This window comes from Podarcis gaigeae (genome assembly GCF_964106915.1).
Source record: "Podarcis gaigeae genome assembly, chromosome: 12".
Classification (NCBI taxonomy): Eukaryota; Metazoa; Chordata; class Lepidosauria; order Squamata; family Lacertidae; genus Podarcis; species Podarcis gaigeae.
This window is the reverse complement of record NC_139688.1, coordinates 50945278-50968445: the sequence shown is the minus strand read 5'-3', so window position 1 is coordinate 50968445 and position 23168 is coordinate 50945278. Positions and strand designations below refer to the sequence as shown.

The window sequence follows — 23168 nt, the reverse complement described above, 5'->3', positions numbered from 1 at the left end:
ATTAAACCAATGTCCAGATTTGAACATTCAAAAACTTTGTTTGCAGAAACTTAAACTTATGGATGAATTAAAACATAATATTTACAGTCACATGTTTCTCCAAGCCTAGGCTTACAGTCTCTTCTTCTGACTTCCAAACAACTGTATTTTCCCCCCTTTCCAGAGCTCATCACTCAGACTTCTGTATCTCAATTAGGCCATGAGAGATTTCCACTTTTACCCTCTCTTGCCTCTTTGCTCTCTTTCTTTCAAGCAGAGAAGAAGCATCCCAACACTATTCAACTTAGCAGTGTTCACAGTGGATTCTAAAACACAGTCATCTTGCGTGACATAAAATGGAGTCTCTCCTTCACTAGATACCTCCCATGTGACCAACGTGAGCCAATCGCATAAGAACTGCTAGAGAACTCTCTAGAATTCTAGAATTCAGTTACTAACTGATCAAATTTAAACACAAAGAAATACCTACAAGTATTTACTGTACTTAACACTTCAGACCCTGGATTCAGGCAGGACCATGAGTCACTCGCACATCCATCTCCAGCCCCTGGCCAATCCCACTTACAAAGCCCCAAACAGGGAAATCTATCCTGTTGTGGCCCAAACTTAACAGCAGAACCACCCAAGCAGGCTGAGTGTTGCTTCCAGGGCTGGTCTGTCCTGCATCTGTGGCACCTGACTCCCTCCTCGCCACCCCAAGGCCACTGTCATATCAGGTACCAGCAGGTAAATACACGTTGATACACGTTTAATATTCTGTTGGGAGCCGCCCAGAGTGGCTGGGGAAACCCAGCCAGATGGGCCGGGTATAAATAATAAATAAATTATTATTATTATTATTATTATTATTATTATTATAGCATTACTGTGGAAAGGAGACCAGGCCAAATGAGGATTAACTGGACAAAGAATCGATTCGATATTTAGTGTCAGCTGCCGAGATGGTTACTGTAAGTAAACGGAAATATTTAGAGGGGTTAAATAACAATTTGTGGTATAGTCAAATCAGGTCAGGAACTATTGCGGGGGTGGGCTCAAAAATTAAGGTATACTAGGGGACAAAAAAAATAAAGATTCATTTTCAGCTATGTTGAAAAACTTACTTTATACTGTATATAAATAATGATGACAATGTTCAAATGCCTCTTGTGAAATATGCTACTATGTAGAATTCTTAAGAACATTTCAGCTTCAAGTGAGAATATAATAAGACCTCAAGGATATTTATAAATAAAGCAAATGTTTGCAAAAATATTACTACCCTCCAACACCAATAATAATAATAATTCCCAGGGGTTGTGAATGAAACAACCCAAATTTGTATTTCATTTTTTGGGTGTGTGGGTATGTTAAATTTTTAATATTGTTTTTCCTTTTTTTAATGCTGTTTAATTATATATTCTTGATAATATAAATGTCCCTAGGAAATTGGGACACTTGGAGGGTATGCAATGGTCTGCCTCCATTGCCGGACCTAATACCTTCCTTTCTGTCTCATGTTCCCAGTGTTGTTCTATAAAAAGGCATATATAAAAAGTGTCTCATGCTCACTAACGATACCTTTCCATCATTTAAATAACCAAAGAGGCTGTCATATAGCTTTCAACTTTTGGGAATGCTTCATGAAAATAAATGTGGCTTTGATCCAGTTTCTGTAAAATCAAATAGAAATCCACTTTGTGGCTTATTTTTTTTTAAAAAAAAGATGTTAAATAACAGACTAGGATCTGTGGACTGATTTCTGCGATGTATTGTGTCATCATAAATCAATCAGGAAGCAACTGGAGGATACCTATTGAAATGTTCCTGGAAACGGGCGTAGATACATTATACCCACTGTTTCTGAGACTAAATTTTGTGTCCAGCTAAATTCTACGCAGAGTAGACCTGCTGAAATAATGATCCTGAATTATGTGTGTCTATTAATTCCAATGGGTTTCCTCTGAGTATGACTAATACAACCATAAAGAAAACATTAGGCAAACGGGAGATCTTGCAACACAGCCTTATACATCTCTACTGAGAAGTAAGCATCGCTGAGCTCAATAGGACTTATTTCCAGGTAAGTGCGTGTAGGATCGCGGCCTTAAACTGTCACCTCAGTGCTAATGCAGATGCACCGAAAGAATGTTTGTTGACTAAATCTAAATGTGTCTTATGGCTCAGTTAATAATGATGCTTTGCTTAGCACCAAGGGTCAGCAAACTTTTTCAGCAGGGGGCTGGTCCACTGTCCCTCAGACCTTGTGGGGGGCTGGACTATATTTTGAAGAGAGAGAAAAATGAACGAATTCCTTTGCCCCACAAATAACCCAGAGATGCATTTTAAATAAAAGCACACATTCTACTCATGAAAAAACATCAGGCAGGCCCCACAAATAACCCATAGATGCATTTTAAATACTGTAAAAGGACACTTTCTACTCATGTAAAAACACACTGGTTCCCGGACCATCTGTGGATCGGATTTAGAATGCGATTGGGCCGAATCTGGCCCCCAGGCCTTAGTTTGCCTACCCATGGCAAGCAAAACTTGAAGGAATGGGAGGTGTGACTTGTCAGTCACTTTTCTGGATGACCCGGAATAACCAAGATTAGATCAATTTTACAGCAGAAAGAACATAGGAGAAGCCTTGCTGAATTGGGCCAGAATCTAATCTAGTCCATACCCTGTTCTCACACAGTGGCCAACCAGATGTTTGTGGGAATCACCTAGACGGGAATCTCACCTCCTTCAGTTTCCAGGACCAGGTATTCAGAAGCATACTGTCTTCAGGAGGTAGAATGAAGCATCATGTTTAGTAGCCATACAGGAAACATTTTCCCTTCCTGTAAATAAGCCCCTTAGTCTACAGAAGCGATAGAGTTGGCAGATGTGGAGTAAACTATTAAATTTCTTACAACAGGTAGCATAGCTACAGTATTATTTCTTTATCATGTGGATAGGAAACAGGAACCATGTTCTGAGCTGCAGAGAAAGCCAGAGTCCAGTTGCAACATACAATGCAACATAGACCTCCATTTTGATTCCCACACACCCAACTCTAGCATAGCTAACATAATGTTTAATCCAACCTCAATACGTAAGTGAAATAATATCTAAAAATCACATGAATCAATACCATCTAGAAGGCTGGTCACGTTTCCAGAATCCATTTTTCAACAGGAAAAGCAAGCTGCCATTCAGAATGCAATGGAAGTATATGGTGTGGCCAAATCTATATAGGATTAACAAAGATTTCCACTATCGCTGTGATTTCGTTTTTAATGAGCTCACGGTCGGTCTACGAAGCAGAAGGACACACGTTTCTCTGCTGAGTGATCACATCTGTAATTTCATTAGGAAAACTGAATTTTGCAGATGTAACTTTTTGAAAGGGGGGGGGGGTGGCATTCTGTCTCTTTGCAATGCTTCTTTCTGACTGGAAAACGAAGGAAAAGCCAGCCACCTCTTGGAATGGTGACTGGCCGTTTCGCAATGTGCCAAGTTTAGTTGCTTGAATGTGAATATGACAGCATGTGAAGTCCAGTTTGTTATCTTCTCATAAAATTGACAAAGCTCTTGCAGTTCATAAAGTGCCGTCTGACTGAAGTTTGCAAAGGTTGTTACCCCCCCCCCCATCCAGACCAATTTCTTTTGAATTTGAGTTCTTTCACTCATCTTGGCTACCTACAAGAATCTGAAACATATTGAACACTGATTGCCCAGAACCTTTTCATATATTCTGGGGGCCCTGAAATTTTGCCACCTTTAACTTCCCCTAGAATAAGCTCTCCCAAATCAATGGCGGAAGTCCATGGTACTACCGGCTGTATCAACCAATGGCTCCCAGGTTCGCATTTTCCATGTCCCTGGTAGAGGTCTTCTTGGAGAACCAGTTTTAGCATATGTTTAGAGATGCATCCTGCACCATAGTGTCCCCTTTCCTGAAGCTTACTATGTTTGGTTTACCAGACTGTGAAATGACTTGCCACACTCTGGGCAATCTTGCATTCCTTTCTTTTACTCGCTTGCCAGGTTAGCAAACTCTCAGAGTTTGTGGAAGTCTAGGTCTGCAATCTCTCTCTAACTCCTGAGATTTCTTTTTATCACCATCTATGGCTTCAAGCACAGCCTCTTGTTTCAAGAACTCTGGGGACCTTGGCTGGTTCCAGTGTGAGATCAGGGTCATTTTGCAGCATCACAGACACGTGGCCATCTCAAAGCTCAACTCCTCATCTTCTACTATCAAAATGGAGTTAAGATTTAATATCCAAGTTTGCAAAACAAAACGTGGGGTTATCATTTTTACTTTTATTTTTAAAGTAAACTTGCTTTGTGCATTGAATGAAGTACACTATGGCTTACAAAAGCTCATAGCAAATAAACCAGTTAGTCTCCAAGGTGTCACAGTGCTTTTGGTCATATTAGATAACTTATTCTTTCAACAAACAAACTGGTGCATGGTTCATATGGAAGGCACCGGATTTTAGAAATTGGCAGTAGTGGTAGAAGAAAAAATCAAGCCCTCCTTCATAATCTAATCTGTTTTTAACCGCCACACTCTTTCCCTCATATTAAAAATGTGCCTTTTTGACACAAGCTTTCTAACTCAATTCACAAGCTACAGAAGAATGGGGAGGGTAATATTAGAGACTCTTGAGAGCTCCTGCTAAAGTTGTGAAAATTCAGTGAAAAATGGGCAGCATTTTCCTTTTTGATAGGCACCGGCATTATCTTCCATCACTAGGAAATGCTATAAAATGATAGTCTGTGAGAATACCTTGAATTGATATTTCAAAGGGTTTCTTTTGAAAGGATGATTTATAGATCACAAGACCAATGGGGCTTTTATCAAAAGAAAATGGATTCTTTTGTTGAACTATTGAGAAAAGATTGATGATGTGCTACAGCCAAGCTTAGTTTTGGTGACTTGGTGGTACGTAAATCACTAGCATCGTATAAGCTCAATACTTATTATGCGGCATCCCAAACAACACACACAGACTAATTGCCGGCAAAGTTGTTTTCTTCCAGAAGAGGCCTGAATGGATGATTTTAGCATAATGGTGGATTCCTTGTGATTTATGAGTCTGCTAATGCAGACCAGTCATTAGACCAATTATGTACTGTATAGCAAGATGCACATAGAGCTTCAGAATGCTGATGGCTACATAGTGTGTGCACACTCAGAGGATGACCTCCAAACCATCCTAAATATCTTTGCAGAAGCTTACAAAAAGCTTGGCCTATTGCTCAACATCCAAAAAACCAAAGTGCTGCACCAACAAGCACAAAACAACCCCTCTGCAGCACCACAAATCCAACTCAATGGTGTAACATTGGAAAATGTCAATCACTTCTCCAACCTGGGCAGTTACGTATCTTTCCACAAGGGCCGACATTGACGCCAAAATCCAGCATCGCCTGAGCTCTGCGAGTGCAGCTTTTTCCCAATGGAAGTGCAGAGTGTCTGAGGACCAGGACATTTGCAGGGAAACCAAAATGCTTGTTTGCAAAGCTATTGTAATACCAACCTTACTATATGCTTGTGAAACATGGACCACTTATAAACACTGTCTCCAACTCCCTGAAAGATTCCATCAACGGTGTCTCCCCAAAATTTTACATATCTCTTGGGAAGACAGGCGAACTAATGCCAGTGTACTGGAAGAAGCAAAGATCACCAGTGTCAAAGAAATGATTCTTCAACACCAACTTCGTTCAGCTGTAAGCAGAAATTCCCAACCACAAACTCCAGAGAGCAGCTGATCCCTCCTGAAAATACAGTTGTCATCCATCAACTGACCTTGAAACCCTGCATCTGGGAGTGTTATTCAGGGAGGTTTATGGGTGAGCACTGTCAGGAGCTCATCCTGCACTCAAATAGGACCCTGGTAAAGACACATTCCCTACTGGCATGTTCTCTTCCTCCTGGTCGTTCGTTCAGGAGCTTCAAAAGCTTTCTTCAGCCTGAACATCACAGTGACCGATGCCAACAGACATCAGCACACTTAGGGATCTGGAGAGTCTGCGCAGTTCGCATGACAGACCTCAGCAACTCAGCATTTTGGCTAATCTACTTTATTTACATATAAACACACACGGAGCACTGCAACATAGCTCCCCCTCTCTCTAGCATCAGACAGCAAAGAGAAATAACAAAGGACAATAGTCCCACTTCACGGAACACAGTAACACAAACATCCTGTCTCCATCACTTCCCACTCTGTGGAGTCAAAATATACACAGTCATGGGACAGAGAACAATCCCATGACTGCAATCACAGAGCAGGAATTCTAACAAACACACCCTAAGGCAATCGGGTGAATACAGGGGGCATCTGATTAGGGTGACTAGTGTTAAAGGTTTCCTAACTATAAGGCAGAAGGGTAATGGGACAATGTATCCAAAGATGTTGCGAAGTTTTTTTCTGTCTTGGGAAGTATCTTCGCTCCCCAAACCCCTTTAATATTTGGAAAATAGTTCTGCACAAAGTTTGGCTCTGGTGCTTCTATTCAGAGAGTGTTGGATTCAGAAATCCTTTGAGCAGCCTTAAAAGTCTTTGAAGCTCCGACTAGACTAGGGCAGAGGAAGGAGAAATTCATATGATAAATATACTGGGGAGTAGAGCTTTCTAAAAGCCTGCTATAAACTTAATCCATTGTTACACGTATTTTATTAACCCACTTGAGTGGACACCACAATGAGGATGAGGGTAAAATTTGGACTAAATCCCACACAGAAGCCACAGCTTCATGCGCTATGCTCCTCTAATGTACTTCTGGAACAGCTTTGCTCCCCGATGATTTATATTTGTTTACTTTTCAAATCCCCAAGCCTGACATACTGTAAAAAGGATAGGTCCATAACTAATAAGAGCCGTATGTTTGTCTAGCGTTCGTTGCCTGTGCCTTTTGTTCTGCTGTGTTAATGTGCCGTGTCTCCAGCCTATCCGTAGACAATAACCCATAATGCAATTTGGACTTGGATTCATTAAACATGATTAGCACAGCATACTAATGAAAATCCAAAATTAGCTTGTGGAATAGAACACCAGACGACCTTCCCAACCCATTCAGAGAAGCTCACCTTCGACGTAGCTTTGCTCGACAGTAGATGCTTTGTGCATTCATCTATCTTGCAAAGAGAAATGTTTGCAAGTTGAATAAAATATTCTGGAACATTCCATATGCCCTTTTAATTCCCCCTACGTGTCCCGTTTATTTTGTGTTTATTTTGCAACAAACATTTTGTTGCAGAAATAATACTTAGATTTAGATCCTGCTTATTTTTACTGGCGATTGACAAAATCGTTATACAGTCCTTTCCAATGATCGCCTGGGACTTGGATTGCATGGACAAGTTGAAAGCAGGGCTCCGTTGCACACCAAGTCCTACACTCCATGTTTGTGCCGATGACACACTTTGAAGACGTTGGTTTGCATTTAAGTTCCATACCTGTCCCCTCTCTAATGAAAAAGTGCTACCATCACATTTGCTATGAATGCAGGAAGGTGATTCCATTTCCCTACCCCACCCCAAAATTATATCTCACAAGCATGGATTTTATAGAGCATCCTCAGAGTGTCAACACTGATGGTGGCATAGAAATTCTCTCCCTTTAACGACACAAATCTGTCAATTAGTTGCACACAGCAATTACCGGCCCTTTTCTCTAATATTTGTGAAGACTCCAACCTTTCCAAGGATGATAAATGACTCCGTAAAGTATGCAGTGCAGGGATTTGCTAAATGTGCACTTTTCCTCTCTCCTTTTATATATTTTTTATAATAATCCCCCTCCCCCAGTTATTTTGCGCAATCAATAGAGAAAAGACATCCTTTTTTGGAAAAAAGCAAAAAGCACAGAGGAATAGTTTAAATGGAAATAAAGTGCCTTCTCATTCAGCAAATGGCCAGAGCAAGGAGACATTCTTACACTTGGGCTAATTAACGGAAGAGCTAACATTGTTAGCCAAATTAGGAACTAAACCTCATTTTAATTGTTTTGAAACTGAACAAAAAAGAATGAAAAGGAAAGCACTAGTATATTCCAAATATGACCTTTGAGAATTCCAGCTTCATTAGCATTTCAAACAGCACAGCACAAATTAAGATGGGAGATGTTCTGGAAGTGAGCTTTACATGGTACACAATTAAAGAGTTGCAAACACTTGTTCCTTTGTCTCTATTAATTGTGGAATAGTATGTAAGTAGTGGTTTTACCCCAGTCACTATTATTCAGGGTAGTATCCTTCAGTTTATTTATGAGTTTCTTTTGGAATGTCTTGAAGAGAGAGTCCTGTTCACATTCAATTTCACATTTCCCTGCCCCAATAATTCCATTCAGTATTGCCCTGTTACTCTTCCTCTTTCCTCTTCAGTGTCCTCACTGAGGTGGCCCAAATTTTCATGGCTCACCTTCCCACGCCACGCCACACCTTCTCCTCCTGCCCTCATAAAGCTCTCCCCTTGGTCTCTAAAACATCCCAGTTTCTTTGTCTGTATTTCTCCTCCATCTCGTCTCCAGTGCCCCCCCCCTCCTTGCTTGGACCAGAAAGAATGCTCTCAGATGTTGGCCATTTATCTCTTGAAGGATGCTCTCGTTGTCCTTATCTACCAAGGCTTCCCCAGATGTGTGTCTGTCGTAGGTGAAGTCTTCACTGCAGTCAGTGACAGGCATATTAACAGACCCACATGATGGATTCAGTTATGACATAGGACTGTCCCATCTCTCTGTTGTGCCATACTACAATTTCCACAATACTCTGAGTCTTTGTTCCTCTTTGCCAGTAGTTGTTGGTGTGTCTGTTTGTCAAGAATGTGTGCCCTGTGCAAAGGGCCTGTTGCCCTCACAAAATGGCTTCTAACCCTCAAACCTGGATCCACCCAACTTTCTTTGGAGCAAGAGTTTGCGAGGCCTCAGGCGGGCACAACAGACCGCAAAACCGAATAAGAACACTGAATTAGGTACAGTGGTGCCTCGCAAGACGAAATTAATTCGTTCCGCAAGTCTTTTCGTCTTGCGAGTTTTTCGTCTTGTGAAGCACGGTTTCCCATAGGAATGCATTGAAAATCAATCAATGCGTTCCTATGGAAACCGCCTTCAGACCAGGTCCTGGGACAGTTTGTCCCCCGACCTCTTCTGAAGGCCAGTGGGGGGCAAAAGTCTTTGCTCCCCTCTGCCTGCCTTCCCGGGATAGCGGAGAAGTGCAGCGCGTTTCTCCGCTATCCCGACGGCTTTTGAAGGCTTCGCTGCCCCCCCGCCAGCATTTTAAGATCGCCCCGGGACAGCGGAGAAGTCTCCGCTATCCCGGGAAGGCAGACGGGGGGGGGGGGAGCAAAGACTTCTGAAGGCCGGCGGTGGGCGAAAGTCTTTGCTCCCGATGGCCAGCATTTTAAAAGCGGTCTGGGATAGCGGGAAAGCGCAGCGCCATTCCCTGCTATCCCGGACCGCTTTTAAAATGCTGGCGGTGGGGAGCAAAGCCTTTCGGCCCCCGCCGGCCTTCCTGGACCTCTTCTGAAGGCTGGAGGGGAGCGAAAGGCTTTGCTCCCCACCGCCAGCATTTAAAAGAGGTCCCCGGAGATTTCCCTATGGGCTTTCTTCTTGCAAAGCAAGCCCATAGGGAAATTCGTCTTGCGGAACGACTCAAAAACGAAAAACTCTTTCGTCTTGCGAGTTTTTCGTTTTGCGAGGCGTTCGTCTTGCGGGGCACCACTGTAAGTCAATAGCCTCTGTGAAATATACTCGGAGTCAAGTGTGGATTTCCTGCTCTTTATTCAGCTCATAGTAGTGAGGAATGAAAGTTCCCCCAAAATATCTGCTTTATATACATTATTTACACAATGGGCCGCACGTGATTGGCTAATTCTGGGATTCTCCTGTAGGCCAATCAGGTTGCGGATTCACTTCCACCTGGAGCTGGATTGGGTGGCTCCTGCGGACCAATCATACTGCTGCATTGTTCTAGGACCAATCAGACCGCTGCATTCTGAATCCTATTCAACTCAGTACATAACACTCTGTAATATAAATAAAACCTTCAGCATATTTTACCTCTTCAGAGAATCATAGAATTGTAGTTGGAAGGGACCCCGACAGTGCCTATATGATATTGAGCGAGAGAATAATTTGGCCGCGATAAAGACATTTTGTCCATGGTATGGTTATTTTCCACCTAGTCATTTTGGCACATTGGCACCCTATTTATAAAATTTAACAATTCCAAAATGCAGGCACGCTCTCACTTTTGCAAGTTTGAATATATTGCCTTGGGCTGTACTTGAGGGCCGATTTCAAAAAATTCTACTGGAAAAACGGTTATGTCCATGTGGAGATGGCAGGAAAAGGTAAAAGACCCCTGGACAGTTAAGTCCAGTCAGAGGCAACTTTTGATTTGTGGTGCTCATCTTGCTTTCAAGCCGAGGGAGTTTGTCCACAGACAGCTTTCCGGGTCATGTGGCCAGCATGACTAAACTGCTTCAGGCACAACGAAACACCATGATGGAACCCAGGGCGCACAGAAATGCTGTTTACCTTCCCACCACAGCAGTACCTATTTATCTACTTGCACTGGCGTGCTTTCGAACTGCTAGGTTGGCAGGAGCTAGGACACAGCAACGGGAGCTCACCCCATCAGGGGGATTCAAACAGCTGACCTTCTGATCGGCAAGCCCAAGAGGCTCCGTGGTTTAGACCACAGTGCCATCCACATCCCTAGGGAGATGGCAGTATTGAGTCAGTGGTTCATGAGCTTCTGGCTTGCACTCTTTATAGAGATATGAGGAGTGAGGTTATTACCCTTCTACTATTGTCCTTGCCGGGTCGCTCAAACATTGCTACTGTGTCCTTTCTTCCAGCAGATCAGGATAATCAGGTGACAGCAAAAACTGCAAAAAAATAATAATCGCAGGGGCAATTAGAATAAGATCTGTTATTTGATTATTGATGTAAACCTCCAAAATGTATTTTGTATTGTTAAGTTCTTACCTCTATCTTCAGTACATTTTATTTTATTCCTATGGCTAGTGGCTGATGCAAATAAAGATTTTTCTGATCTGATCCGAAGGGGCCCTAGGGGTCATCTAGTCCAACCCCCTGCAGTGCTAGTATCTCAACTAAAGCACCCATGAAAGAGGGACATCTAGCTTCTGCTTAAAAAGCTCCAAGGAAGGAGAGTCCATAATTGAGGTTCTTCCTGCTCAACATTTCCATTTGGAATTCTAAATATCAATCTGTTGTGCAAAGGAAGGAAGCCATTTAAAAAAAACAAAATCCTATGCTTACCTTCTCAGAAGTCAGCCCCACTGAATTCAGTGTTGCTGACCCCCAACCCCCACCCCAGGTAACTGTGTACAACTGTCACTTGCAGCCTAATTCAGAAATCTTATACAAATTTACCTGGAAGTAAGTCCTGCTCATATTATTCATAGGACTGCAGTGTGCATCACAGAGAGAGAAAAGGAGAGAGAGAGAGAGAGAGAGAGAGAGAGAGAGAGAGAGAGAGAATTTTCACCTAACGTAGAGTTTGGGAAGAATTAGGTAAAGGTAAAGGGACCCCTGACCATTAGGTCCAGTCGTGACAGACTCTGGGGTTGCGGCGCTCATCTTGCTTTATTGGCCGAAGGAGCCGGCATACAGCTTCCGGGTCATGTGGCCAGCATGACTAAGCCACTTCTGGCAAGCCAGAGCAGTGCACGGAAACGCCGTTTACCTTCCCGCCGGAGTGGTACCTATTTATCTACTTGCACTTTGACGTGCTTTTGAACTGCTAGGTTGTCAGGAGCAGGGACCGAGCAACGGGAACTCACCTCATCGCGGGGATTCGAACCGCCGACCTTCTGATTGGCAAGTCCTGGGCTCTGTGGTTTAACCCACAGCTCCACCCGCGTCCCTCTTAGCAGATAGGTAAATCTACCTCGAATTTCTACTCTTACTTTGCAGCATACGTCATTGCAGTGATTCCCACAATCATAGAGGTGGTGTGTAGAAAAGAGAAGTTGAGCATTCTAAAGTGATTGTTATCAAACTGTAATTCACCCTTAGAAGCAGCTTCAAAACCCTGGAAATAATGATACAGCCACAGACACACAGGCTGATGATTGGACAGTCAACAATGAAGTTGGTGAGCACATGAGTGGCAGGGAGAGCAATGAGATCCCTTGGCTACGGCATGATTTTTCTCTTTGTCACAGACAATGTGCTCTGGGATTAAGAAAATAATTACAGTGGGGCCTCGAGACTTAGTAAACAGTAATAGCCCAAGGATGAATCAGATTTGCTGATCCCAGCCGAGAATGACAATTAAGACGTAATATTTCCTCCCATTACCCCCTTACTGTTCATCAGTGTTGAAAAGTCAATTTAGACTTCACCATCTCTAGGTTGGTCAATGCGCTTCAGAGCAAGGAAGCAAGTATATAAACTGTCGATCACGCTACGCTTCCATTTCCCTGTTGTTTTTCTAGTGGGCCTAGTGAGATTAGAGCCAGTTGGAAACATAAAGCAAATTATTTCCTTTGCTTTGAAGTCTCAAACTACGCGTATCAGGAGCCAGATAAATGTTAACTCTTCCTCAGCAGCTAAAGAGGCACATGCTGTCTCCACTGTAAAAGGTGGCATGTGTATGAATCACAAGTGGGAAGAGTACATCATAATAATATTATTATAATAGTTTATTATTTATACCCCGCCCATCTGACTGGGTTTCCCCAGCCACTCTGGGCAGCTCCTAACAGAACACAGTGGTACCTCGGGTTACATACGCTTCAGGTTATATACGCTTCAGGTTATAGACTCCACTAACACAGAAATATTACCTCAGGTTAAGAATTTTGCTTCAGGATGAGAACAGAAATCGTGCTCCGGCGGCGCAGCAGCAGTGGGAGGCCCCATTAGCTAAAGTGGTGCTTCAGGTTAACAATAGTTTCAGGTTAAGAACGGACCTCTAGGTACTTAACCTGAGGTACCACTGTATTTAAAACACGGTAAAACATCAAACATTAAAAACTTCCCTAAACAGGGAAATTTGTCTTCTAAAAGTCAGATAGTTGTTTATTTCCTTGACATCTGATGGGAGGGCGTTCCATAGGGTGGGTGCCACTACCAAGAAGGCCCTCTGCCTGCATACCCCCTAATCTAGCCCAGCAAATGCTGAATCATTTGCAACAGTTGGCAGGTGACCATTATTGACACTCAATATCAGGGGTGCCCAATGGAGTGATCTCCAATTGTCATCAAACCATAATCATCCCTGACCATCAGTTATGCTTTCTGGAACCGATCAGAGTTGCAGTTCAGTAACATCTTGAGAGCACCATGATGGTTGTCTGTTCCTTAGGCACAGCCATACAGGGCTGAGATACAAGGACTGGGGGGAGGTGTTTAAAAAAAGGAGGTGCCATTTCCCCTAGCTCGATAAAGGTGGCAAAATGCCTGCCACAGACCACATATCAAGAGACAATACTAGTCTGTAAGTACTGTGAGAGGGGAGAAAAATCCCTGTAAATCCCTGTTCATTTCTAAGCTAGCCGCCACCAGCTCACATATAACAGTGTTTCAAATCTCCTCGAGAATAATTCTGCCACTCACTTTCTGGTCACGCACCTAGATCCCTCCCACTTTGTATAGAAGCTGTACAAACCATAACCATTTTCACAAGTGACACTTAAATCAGCCCCTGAGTTCCTAGTATCTGTAGGGGAAATGAAAAAAACCTGCATTGATTAGAATGTACGTTCAGTTTTTAAAGTGCCTCTTCTCCACTGTCTATTTACAATATTCCATTTATTTCTATCTTACTCAATTCACAAGTAATGCATTCCAGTCTAAAAGGGGTCCTTCATCTTTCTTGTACAAAGCCTCCTTTATATTCCTCCAGAAGGAAGATATGGACCATTTTTCTTTTCCTCAAGGTCCTTCAGGGCGAAAGAGAAATATTATCTACACAGAGAAAACAATGTTTTATTGACAAGCTCCCCACTCCCTCCCCTGACCATTGCAATTTCCAAAACAAAATCAACATAAAAAAACAAGCGCCAAAAACTATAAACTATGTTTACACCCAAAATTTCGGTAAAAACAAATAAAACCATATTTTAAAAGGCTGATCATTTGTACAATCAATAAAACATTTTCTTACTCTTGTTGCCTGGCATTCAAACTTAAGAATGGCTTTTGTGATATATTTCTGATCATCTTATCCGTTGAACATAGAAACAGGTTTATCCAAAGACAACTAAAATTGATTGAACCAAGTTTCCCTCTGAGCTTAACATAACTTGCAAAATAGCACATAGTGAGCCAGATCATTTACATCAATGGTTTTCAACCTTTTTGAGTCTGCAGCTCTCTTGACCAATCACATTCTTTCTGTGGCTCCCCTTTGGAAGCCACTCTAGTCCAGGATTTTCCTGTTCCGCGTTCCGCCCGCCCGTGGCCGACTCTGGGGTTGCGGCGCTCATCTCGCTTTATTGGCCAAGGGAGCAGGTGTACAGCTTCCAGGTCATGTGGCCAGCATGACTAAGCCGCTTCTGGCGAACCAGAGCAGCGCACAGAAACGCCGTTTACCTTCCCGCTGGAGTGGTACCTATTTATCTACTTGCGCTTGACGTGCTTTTGAACTGCTAGGTTAGCAGGAGTCCTTATAGAGTACACACACACATATCCAGGCACACAGACCATCAAGCTACTTTACAATTTTTGTGCATTTCTCAAGTCTTCTGTGTAAACTAAGGGACTGTTAGTTGCTGAAGCTGGGGAGGATTTTTGTGCGGGAAGAGGGAGATTTTTAAGAAGATAAACAGTCATGCAAAAGCATTTCCCCACTTTTTTTAACCTCTGCTTTATTTCGGAAAGATGCTAGTTAAAGCTGCAGGATCCCCTGAATGTTCCTCAGAGAGAAAGAGAGAGGGGAAATATATGGATTCTATAAATGTGCTATCCCTTAATATATTCTCTCTCTCTCTCTCTCTCTCTCTCTCTCTCTCTCCTGTAATCATGTTTTGGCTGGAGAGCTGCATCACTTAACTTGGGAAAGTGCAGATTTCAAAGGACAGCTATGTTTTAGTTCATGTGTTGGTTTGGAAGGTGTGAATCAAACCATCAATTCTAGCATGTGGGGGGGAACTTTATCTAAATTACATAGTTCGGTATTTGAGCGATTGGTATTAATAATTGTATTGTGAATTGGTATTGTTAAGATGAGGCTATTGTTGGATTGTAACTGAAAACTAATAAAAAATATTATTAAAAAAGAAAAAGAGAGAAAGAGGTAATGCAGGAAGATATGGACTGGAAATTAATGAAAGGGCAGCCTGCCAGGGCTTCCCTGAACATTTCTCAAGTCACCCCAGGGTGTCGCAGCACACCGGCTGAAAACCAGTGGTATATGGTTTATTTACACACACACACACACACACACACACACAAGTAAACCCTCGGGTTGCGAACGTGATCCATGTGGGAGGCACATTTGCAACCCGCAGCGTCCGCAACCTGCAGTGCCACGTCTGTGCACGTGCGGGTTGAGATTTGGTGCTTCTGCGCATGCACAAAGCATGATTTAGCACTTCTGTGCATGCACAAGCGCCAAAGCCCAAAAGTAACCCGTTCCGGTACTTCAGGGTTTCGGCACATCCGTAACCCGAAAACGCACAACCTGAAGCGTTTGTAACCCGAGGTATGACTGTATTTACAATGTGAGCCTGGGGAGGGGGGAAATCTAGCATTACACTCCAGGAGGGTCCCATCTCTTCCATGCCTGCCATGTTGGATTCAAACTGTTGGATTCAAACTGGTAAACTGGTGTTTCCATGCACTCTGGTTTCTATCCTGGTGTTCTATTGTGCCAGTAGCAGTTTAGTCATCCTGGCCACATGACCCAGAAAGCTGTCTGTGGACAAACGCCAGCTCCCTTGGCTTGAAAAGCAAGATAAGCACCGCACCTCAAAGTCTCCTTTGACTGGACTTAACCAACATCCAGGGGTCCCTTACCCTTTTTTACCTTACCTTTACCCCACACTGTGCTGTGACCTCCTATAAAACAGCATAGGGAAGCCAGGTTAAGGTTGCAGCCACTGCTGCCTTTGTATATAAGCCATATTGTTTTGCAGAAAATTAACTCCTGTGGGTTAAAGCCTCAACGCCTAGGACTTGCCGATCGAAAGGTCGGCGGTTCGAATCCCTGCGGCGGGGTGCGCTCCCGTTGCTCGGTCCCAGCGCCTGCCAACCTAGCAGTTCGAAAGCACCTCCGGGTGCAAGTAGATAAATAGGGACCGCTTACCAGCGGGAAGGTAAACGGCGTTTCCGTGTGCGGCTCTGGCTCACCAGATGCAGCTTTGTCACGCTGGCCACGTGACCCGGAAGTGTCTCCGGACAGCGCTGGCCCCTGGCCTCTTGAGTGACATGGGCGCACAACCCCAGAGTCTGTCAAGACTGGCCCGTACGGGCAGGGGTACCTTTACCTTTTACCTTAACCTTTTTATGATGAGCTTCCCAAACTGTGAAGTCACAGCAGAATATGCATTTGTATTTCTCTTCGCATGTGTGGCAACAAGCACACATGGTCTCCAAAGAGATCTGCTCTTTGACATGTGAAGCAACACTATTCCTAGACACCAAAGGGTCGAATTTTATAAACTTGTCTGAATCTCTCTGTTTGAGCACATTATTTTCATCTAGCATTTTTTCCCCTGCAGCATCCATCACCATAGCAACAAAACTCCCTCATCACATACCTACAGGGCATCAGAAATTAAGAGGCGGGGGGGGGGAGAGAGGATGTCTTCTTAAAAAGCTAAACAAAGCAATAAATGTCTGTATCTAGCAATTTAGGGATCTAAGAAAAAACATCCAGAGATGTTCACATCCCTAGCACAAATGCTAATCGGCAGTTGAGCGAGGCTTTTAATTCCCATTGGGCTGCGGCTACCCACATCTAAGAGAATCACTTTTGAAAATTCAGCATATGATACGTGCACTAAGAATGTGCTGTATTATGATGCCATTCGTAAATCACATTCCAATTTGGCAGCTGGACATCCACGGAGTTCACCTGAGGACCACAGGTAACAGCTGGAAGCGAGCAAAACATGATCTCATAGCAATGCCGCAAAAACCTATTGCGGAAAACAGATGCCAAAGAAAGCATCAAGATCTAATGAAAACATTGGAGACAACCAGGATACTTTGAGAGACAAGATGAAAAAGTTTCATTTCCCAAAGACCAGTTAGTGGACTTTGCAGAAATTTGAATGTTTAAGCATGGAGCGGCACACGCAATCCTGATTACAAATTCATTGCTTTCCTTTTCAGCCAAGCATATCTGTTTGGTTGCTTTTCCTCGGATCTTCGCTCCCATCACCGTTAGACCAATTTATGAGTGCTCCACCCAGGCGTGCCGTGTCTTGACAGCTCTAGAAATGTTGCAGGCTGAAAGTGCTCCTGAAGATCCATTCATTACAGCCAATGACAGCAAACTTTGGAGCTCCAAGCCAGAAAAATGAGTGCATGCCTGTTTATTACACCTGCATGCATTTGTCTCTGAGCTCATAAACTGAAGGATGGCCAATCCACTTGGCCACAGGTGATCTTCCCCCCCTGCCCTGTTCTCCACTTATCTGCAAGCTGCCTTGCCTAATTTTGTACACCTTGGTGTCAGAAGCGGCAAGAGAACATGCCGGCATACAGAAGGTGGCTGCAGATTATCAGACTGATGAAATAAAGAAACCTAAATGATATGATCTAATCTAAAATAGGGTGCTCCGAGTACTTGTAAAGCAGTCACTCGACAAAAACAAGTAACCCATCCTGATCCAAAGACCATTAATCACCGAGGAGAAAGGAGAAGTCGTTTCTCCTGCCAATTCTAGTGATGGTTCGGAGACACCCCAAATTCATCATTCTTTGGGAATAATTGGCTATGTCAGTGTCAAGCTGAAATTTCCCCCCAAACACCTGACACACAAGTGACCAGAAGCACCACTTTCTTCATTATCTCGGGATGATACATTTGTTCTGTTCATAGAGATAAGGCTCCCAAGAGGCTGCCGAGCTGAGAGTCTCAAACAATTCCTTACAATTGCCGTAATAGAAGTGACATGTGTTTTCCCTTCCTCCCCGCCCCAGGAGTTCTTCCAAATTTCCTCTGAGCTGGTGCCTGAACAGCTGATGAAGAAGAAAGGTACATTGCAGCCTTACCTAATTTATTTCAGATGGCATCAATGGCCTTTGTTGTTGTTGTTGTTTTGCAAAGGTGTTTATGAAGTGTAACTCCACCGAGAGCTCCGTAAACAGCAAGAAGACTATTAGCATGTGTGCGTGTGTTTGTCTACCAGATAGTTAATGATATCTCAGCACATGCTTATCGTAACTGGAAACATATGTGGAGACTTGGGAGGCCAAACCCCCAGCTGTGGATTTAACACCCAGAGCTCCCAACTCTATTTATTTTCCTTGCGTGTTTGCAATGCGCACACACCAGACAGCAATTCGCATTCGAAAGCTCAGAGCAAAATCCTTTGTAGGGTGCAGGCATGCAACATCCTCACCTTTTCTTTCAACTAGCAGCAGACACGAAGTGAATGACCTGCGGTGTTCTGGGGATATTAAAGGGGCTGGAGGCAGAAAGGCACATGGCAGAAAATAAATGCAGCCGTACAGTAGGAGGTGGATTGCTTTTGCTTCTTTAAAGTTTCACTCTAGAGAGATAGACAGTAAATGCAAATCCGGGGCAGCACTATTCATGCATGATCCCCTTGGTCTGGCTGTAAGATCAAAACCCTGTCTGAAACTCCAAAATCTGGGGCAATTCATGTGCTCATATAGTAGGGCTATACTGCCCCTGGATTAATTTGGCTAATCCTCAAGCCAGCCATCAGGCCTAACCTTTGAAAAGGTATAAAATATTTCCCAGCTAGGTCTATGCTCTATTTGCACAAGCCTGTGCCTTTGCGAGTTAGCCAGTTACCGTATTTTTTGCTCTATAAGACTCACTTTTTCCCTCCTAAAAAGTAAGGGGAAATGTGTGTGCGTCTTATGGAGCGAATGCAGGCTGCACAGCTATCCCTGAAGCCAGAACAGCAAGAGGGATTGCTGCTTTCACTGCATAGCGATCCCTTTTGCTGTTCTGGCTTCTGAGATTCAGAATATTTTTTTCTTGTTTTCTTCCTCCAAAAACTAGGCGTGTCTTGTGGTCTGGTGCGTCTTATAGAGCAAAAAATACGGTAATGATGTGGAATGACTCGTTGGCCAGGCCAACTCGAATCCACACAACCTATCAGGTGAACTGCAACATGCCTTAGAAGGGACACAAACACCTGGGAATCGAACTCAGATGCCTTTTCAAAAATAGATACAGAAGCAGTCGTAGCAGCAAGACTCTAGCAAACTTCTGTTTCAAATGCAGCAAGCTTAAGCCCCACCTACTTGTCATAAGCAAAGCTCTGCTTAGTGCATTCCTGGCAATATTTCTCTGACGAAAATAGGGAAGTATTTCTTATTCTTATATTTATATTTATACCCTGCCCATCTTACTGGGTTTAATAAAACATTAAACATTTAAAAACTTCCCTATACAGCGCTGCCTTCAGATGTTTTCTAAACATATAGTTACTTATCTCCTTGGCTCGGAGGTCAGAGAACTCCCTACCCTCCAACATTTCACCAATGAAAATAGGGACATCCTATTCTATCATCATCATCATCATCATACCTTGCCCAGCTGATTGGGTTGAGCCAACCACTCTGGTGGCTTCCAACATATATAAAAACATAGTAAAACATTACACATTAAAAAAACTTCCCTATACAGGGCTGCCTTCAGATGTCTTCTAAAGGTTGTATAGTTACTTATCTCCTTGGCTTGAGGGTTGCATAACTCCATAGCCTCCAACATTTCTCCAATGAAAATAGAGACGTTCTAAGGAAAAGCAGGACATTCTGGGATCAAATCAGAAACAGGGATGGCTTCTGTAAATCTGGGACTGTCCGTGGAAAATAGGGAGACTTGGAGAGTCAGCTAGTGCAGTGAATGCAGTCTGGAATGTTTATAGACCAGGGAAGAGAACCTCATGGCCCTCCAGAGGTTCCTGGACTACAGATCCCATCAGCTTCAGGCAGCATGACCATGGATGACGGGGACTGTAGTTCAGCAATATCTAGCTGGTCCCAAATTCCTAATTCCTGTTGCAGACCAGCAGATAGAAACAAGTAGCTGAAATATCCTGGCGTAATAGTTACATTTAACAGAGAAGTACTAAAGAAACTGGAGCATGTGCTTAATAATCACCTTCATCCGTGCTTACATCCACCTACTGATAGATTTTGAATTTCAAAGAAGCTTGAACACGCAGTCTATGCTGGTATTCACTTAGGGACACCATTTATGGCAACTGCGATATTTGTCAGCAGAACTGCTCCAGTTGCAGAAGTGCTTTAAATGCTTCTTGCAATTCCTGTAGGCTGAATAGCTCCTCGTTGAGGGGCTTGCAAGGTTAGTTAAGTATCTCTAAATTTAGAATACCTCATTTAGGGCTGCCAGAGCTGTGAAAATATCTGAGCAGAAATCTCTGGGTGGTTTAGGTATCTGTCCAAAGTGTTCCATCACTGAGGTTCATATTTGCTGAATACCTCTGCACAAAGAGTCTTCACTGTGCTAAATGTATCTTTAACCTAACATTTATTATCCTCTCTGAGTTGCTGCATAATGATGCTTGCCTGCACAATCTGAACTGCCGAAATAGGCAGGAGGTCAAGATCATGTAGTCTGTTGATGGCTAATCCATAACTTAATTTCTAGTACACCAATTAAATGCTTGCTGGTTTCTAGGATTCTTGCAAAGAATGTACTAAGTGGATTTTGATCTAGTGGGTCTCATGTTGATCTAGACTTAAGTGTTGCGCCACGTGACCTTTGGAGTTCACTCACCTTGAATATTAGACAGGCACCATCTCTGGTGTGGGACGTGGGTGGCTCTGTGGGTTAAACCACAGAGCCTAGGGCTTGCAGACCCAAAGGTTCGAATCCCTGCGATGGAGTGAGCTCCTGTTGCTCAGTCCCTGCTCCTGCCAACCTAGCTATTCGAAATCACGTCAAAGTGCAAGTAGATAAATAGGTACCACTCCGGCGGGAAGGTGAACGGCATTTCCGTGCGCTGCTCTGGTTCACCAGAAGCAGCTTAGTCATGCTGGCCACATGACCCAGAAGCTGTCTGTGAACAAACACCAGCTCCCTCGGCCAGTAAAGTGAGTTGAGCACTGCAACCCCAGAGTCGTCCATGACTGGACTTAACGGTCAGGAGTCCCTTTACCCTTTACCTTTTTATCTCTGGTGTTAACTTGGCACCTAGTTTTAAAACTGTGGTCTGTATTGGCCAGCATCTGTATTGGAATAGTTTTTAAGATGTTTTTCTGGTTCTGTTGCTTGTTGTTTGCTGGCCTGGGCTCCTTTGGGAGAAAGGGCAGGATATAACCCTAAAAAATAAAAGGAAATCTGATCCACCAAGAGAAAAGTACACACTCAGGATTAGACACCTTATCTTTTGGATGATCCTGAGTAAGTAGCTCTGCATATTTAACATACAGCTATAGAAAACAAGGATTCTAGTTTTTTCCCCTTTTCCTAAAACAAGTGTCACATGAGATTTATCCCCTCACCTCTGCATACCCTCCAACATTTCTCCGATTAAAATAGGAACATCCTATTCCACGATCATTTCACTGGGTAGCCCCAGCTGCTCCAGTAGCTTCCAACATATATAAAAACGTAACAGAGCATTAAACATTTTAAAGCTTCCCTCTACAGGACTGCCTTGAGATGATTCAGGGAGGTCAGATTTCTCCGATGAAAATAGGGATGTTCTAAGGAAAAGCAGGATATTGCAGGATCAAATCAGAAACCGGGACAACTTCTGTAAATCCAGGACTATCCCTGGAAAATAGGGACACCTGGAGGGTCTGCCCCTGGGGTAAGGGGCCACACCCAAGTCTCCTATTTTATTTTAAAATTATGTGACAAGAGATTGTGATCACATCCACACCATACATGTAAAGCACACACACACACACACACACACACACACACAAGATAATAATAATCCTGGAAACTGTAGTTTACCCCTCACAGACCTGCAATGTCTGGAATCCTTAGCAAACCACAGTTCCCAGGTTTCTTTGAAGCATGTGTTTTAAATATGCAGTGTGGATGTCACCTCTGTGTGTTTCACTGTGTAGGTACCAACATACATAATTTCCTTTAATCCTGTATCTTCTGCAACAGATTGACAAAACTCCCATTATTTCCAGTACTACATGATCAATTGCATATCTGTAGTCTCTGAGAGAGAAAATATCTGTACATGTACTGACATTTAGCGTTACGGCTTCAAGATGATTCTCTAGAATCTTGCAAAGACCCCTTTACCTCCAATATGGGTTGTAACAGTGCTTTTTTTCTTTTTTAAAAAAGTTTACCTCGGGTTAAGAACTTACCTCATTCTGGAGGTCCGTTCTTAACCTGAAACTGTTCTTAACCTGAGGTACCACTTTAGCTAATGAGGCCTTCCGCTGCCGCCGCACCGCTGGAGCACAATTTCTATTCTCATCCTGAAGCAAAGTTCTTAACCCGAGGTACTATTTCTAGGTCAGTGGAGTCTGTAACCTGAAGCGTCTGTAACCTGAAGCATCCGTAACCCGAGGTACCACTGTACTCTCATTTTCCTACTCATATTGAAATACTGCCCCTCAATGAGGCCAAACTTAGATTTACAAAATGTTTAGGGGTATGCGTACCCCTGCATTCTCCCCAGAAAAAAGCAAGTTTTTTTGCAAGTTTGTCACAACTCACACTAAAATATGAGATGCTGACATTTCAATACATGTTGCTATGCATATGTGCAGCTCCCCTTGGTGCAATTTTACCTCTTTAATGGCCACAGCATCAAGGAATACATTCCATGTGTAGGTGAGCCATCATCTCAGGATTTCTGCTCTGTGTGTATGGCTTAACACAAAACGGCTGCCATATTAGAGGCAGGGAGGAAAACAGCAACCCAAAATGGTCTGAGCATCAGCTGCCTCAGCAGTGCCAGATTTACGTATAAACTAAACAAGCTATAGCTTAGGGCCCCACTCTCTTGGGGGCCCCAAAAAAATTATGGGGGGAAAACTGGATGTACATTTTCAACA

General features: G+C 43.3%; 1 long non-coding RNA gene across 1 annotated transcript; it reads left to right on the top strand.

Annotated features, from left to right (window-relative positions):
- The first annotated feature begins 481 nt into the window (after positions 1–481).
- On the top strand, positions 482–18646 carry LOC310828467. Its single transcript, XR_014556917.1, has 5 exons — positions 482–726; positions 861–950; positions 2684–2750; positions 8777–8953; positions 17017–18646. It is a non-coding gene; the product is annotated as an uncharacterized lncRNA (long non-coding RNA).
- The last annotated feature ends 4522 nt before the right edge of the window (positions 18647–23168 follow it).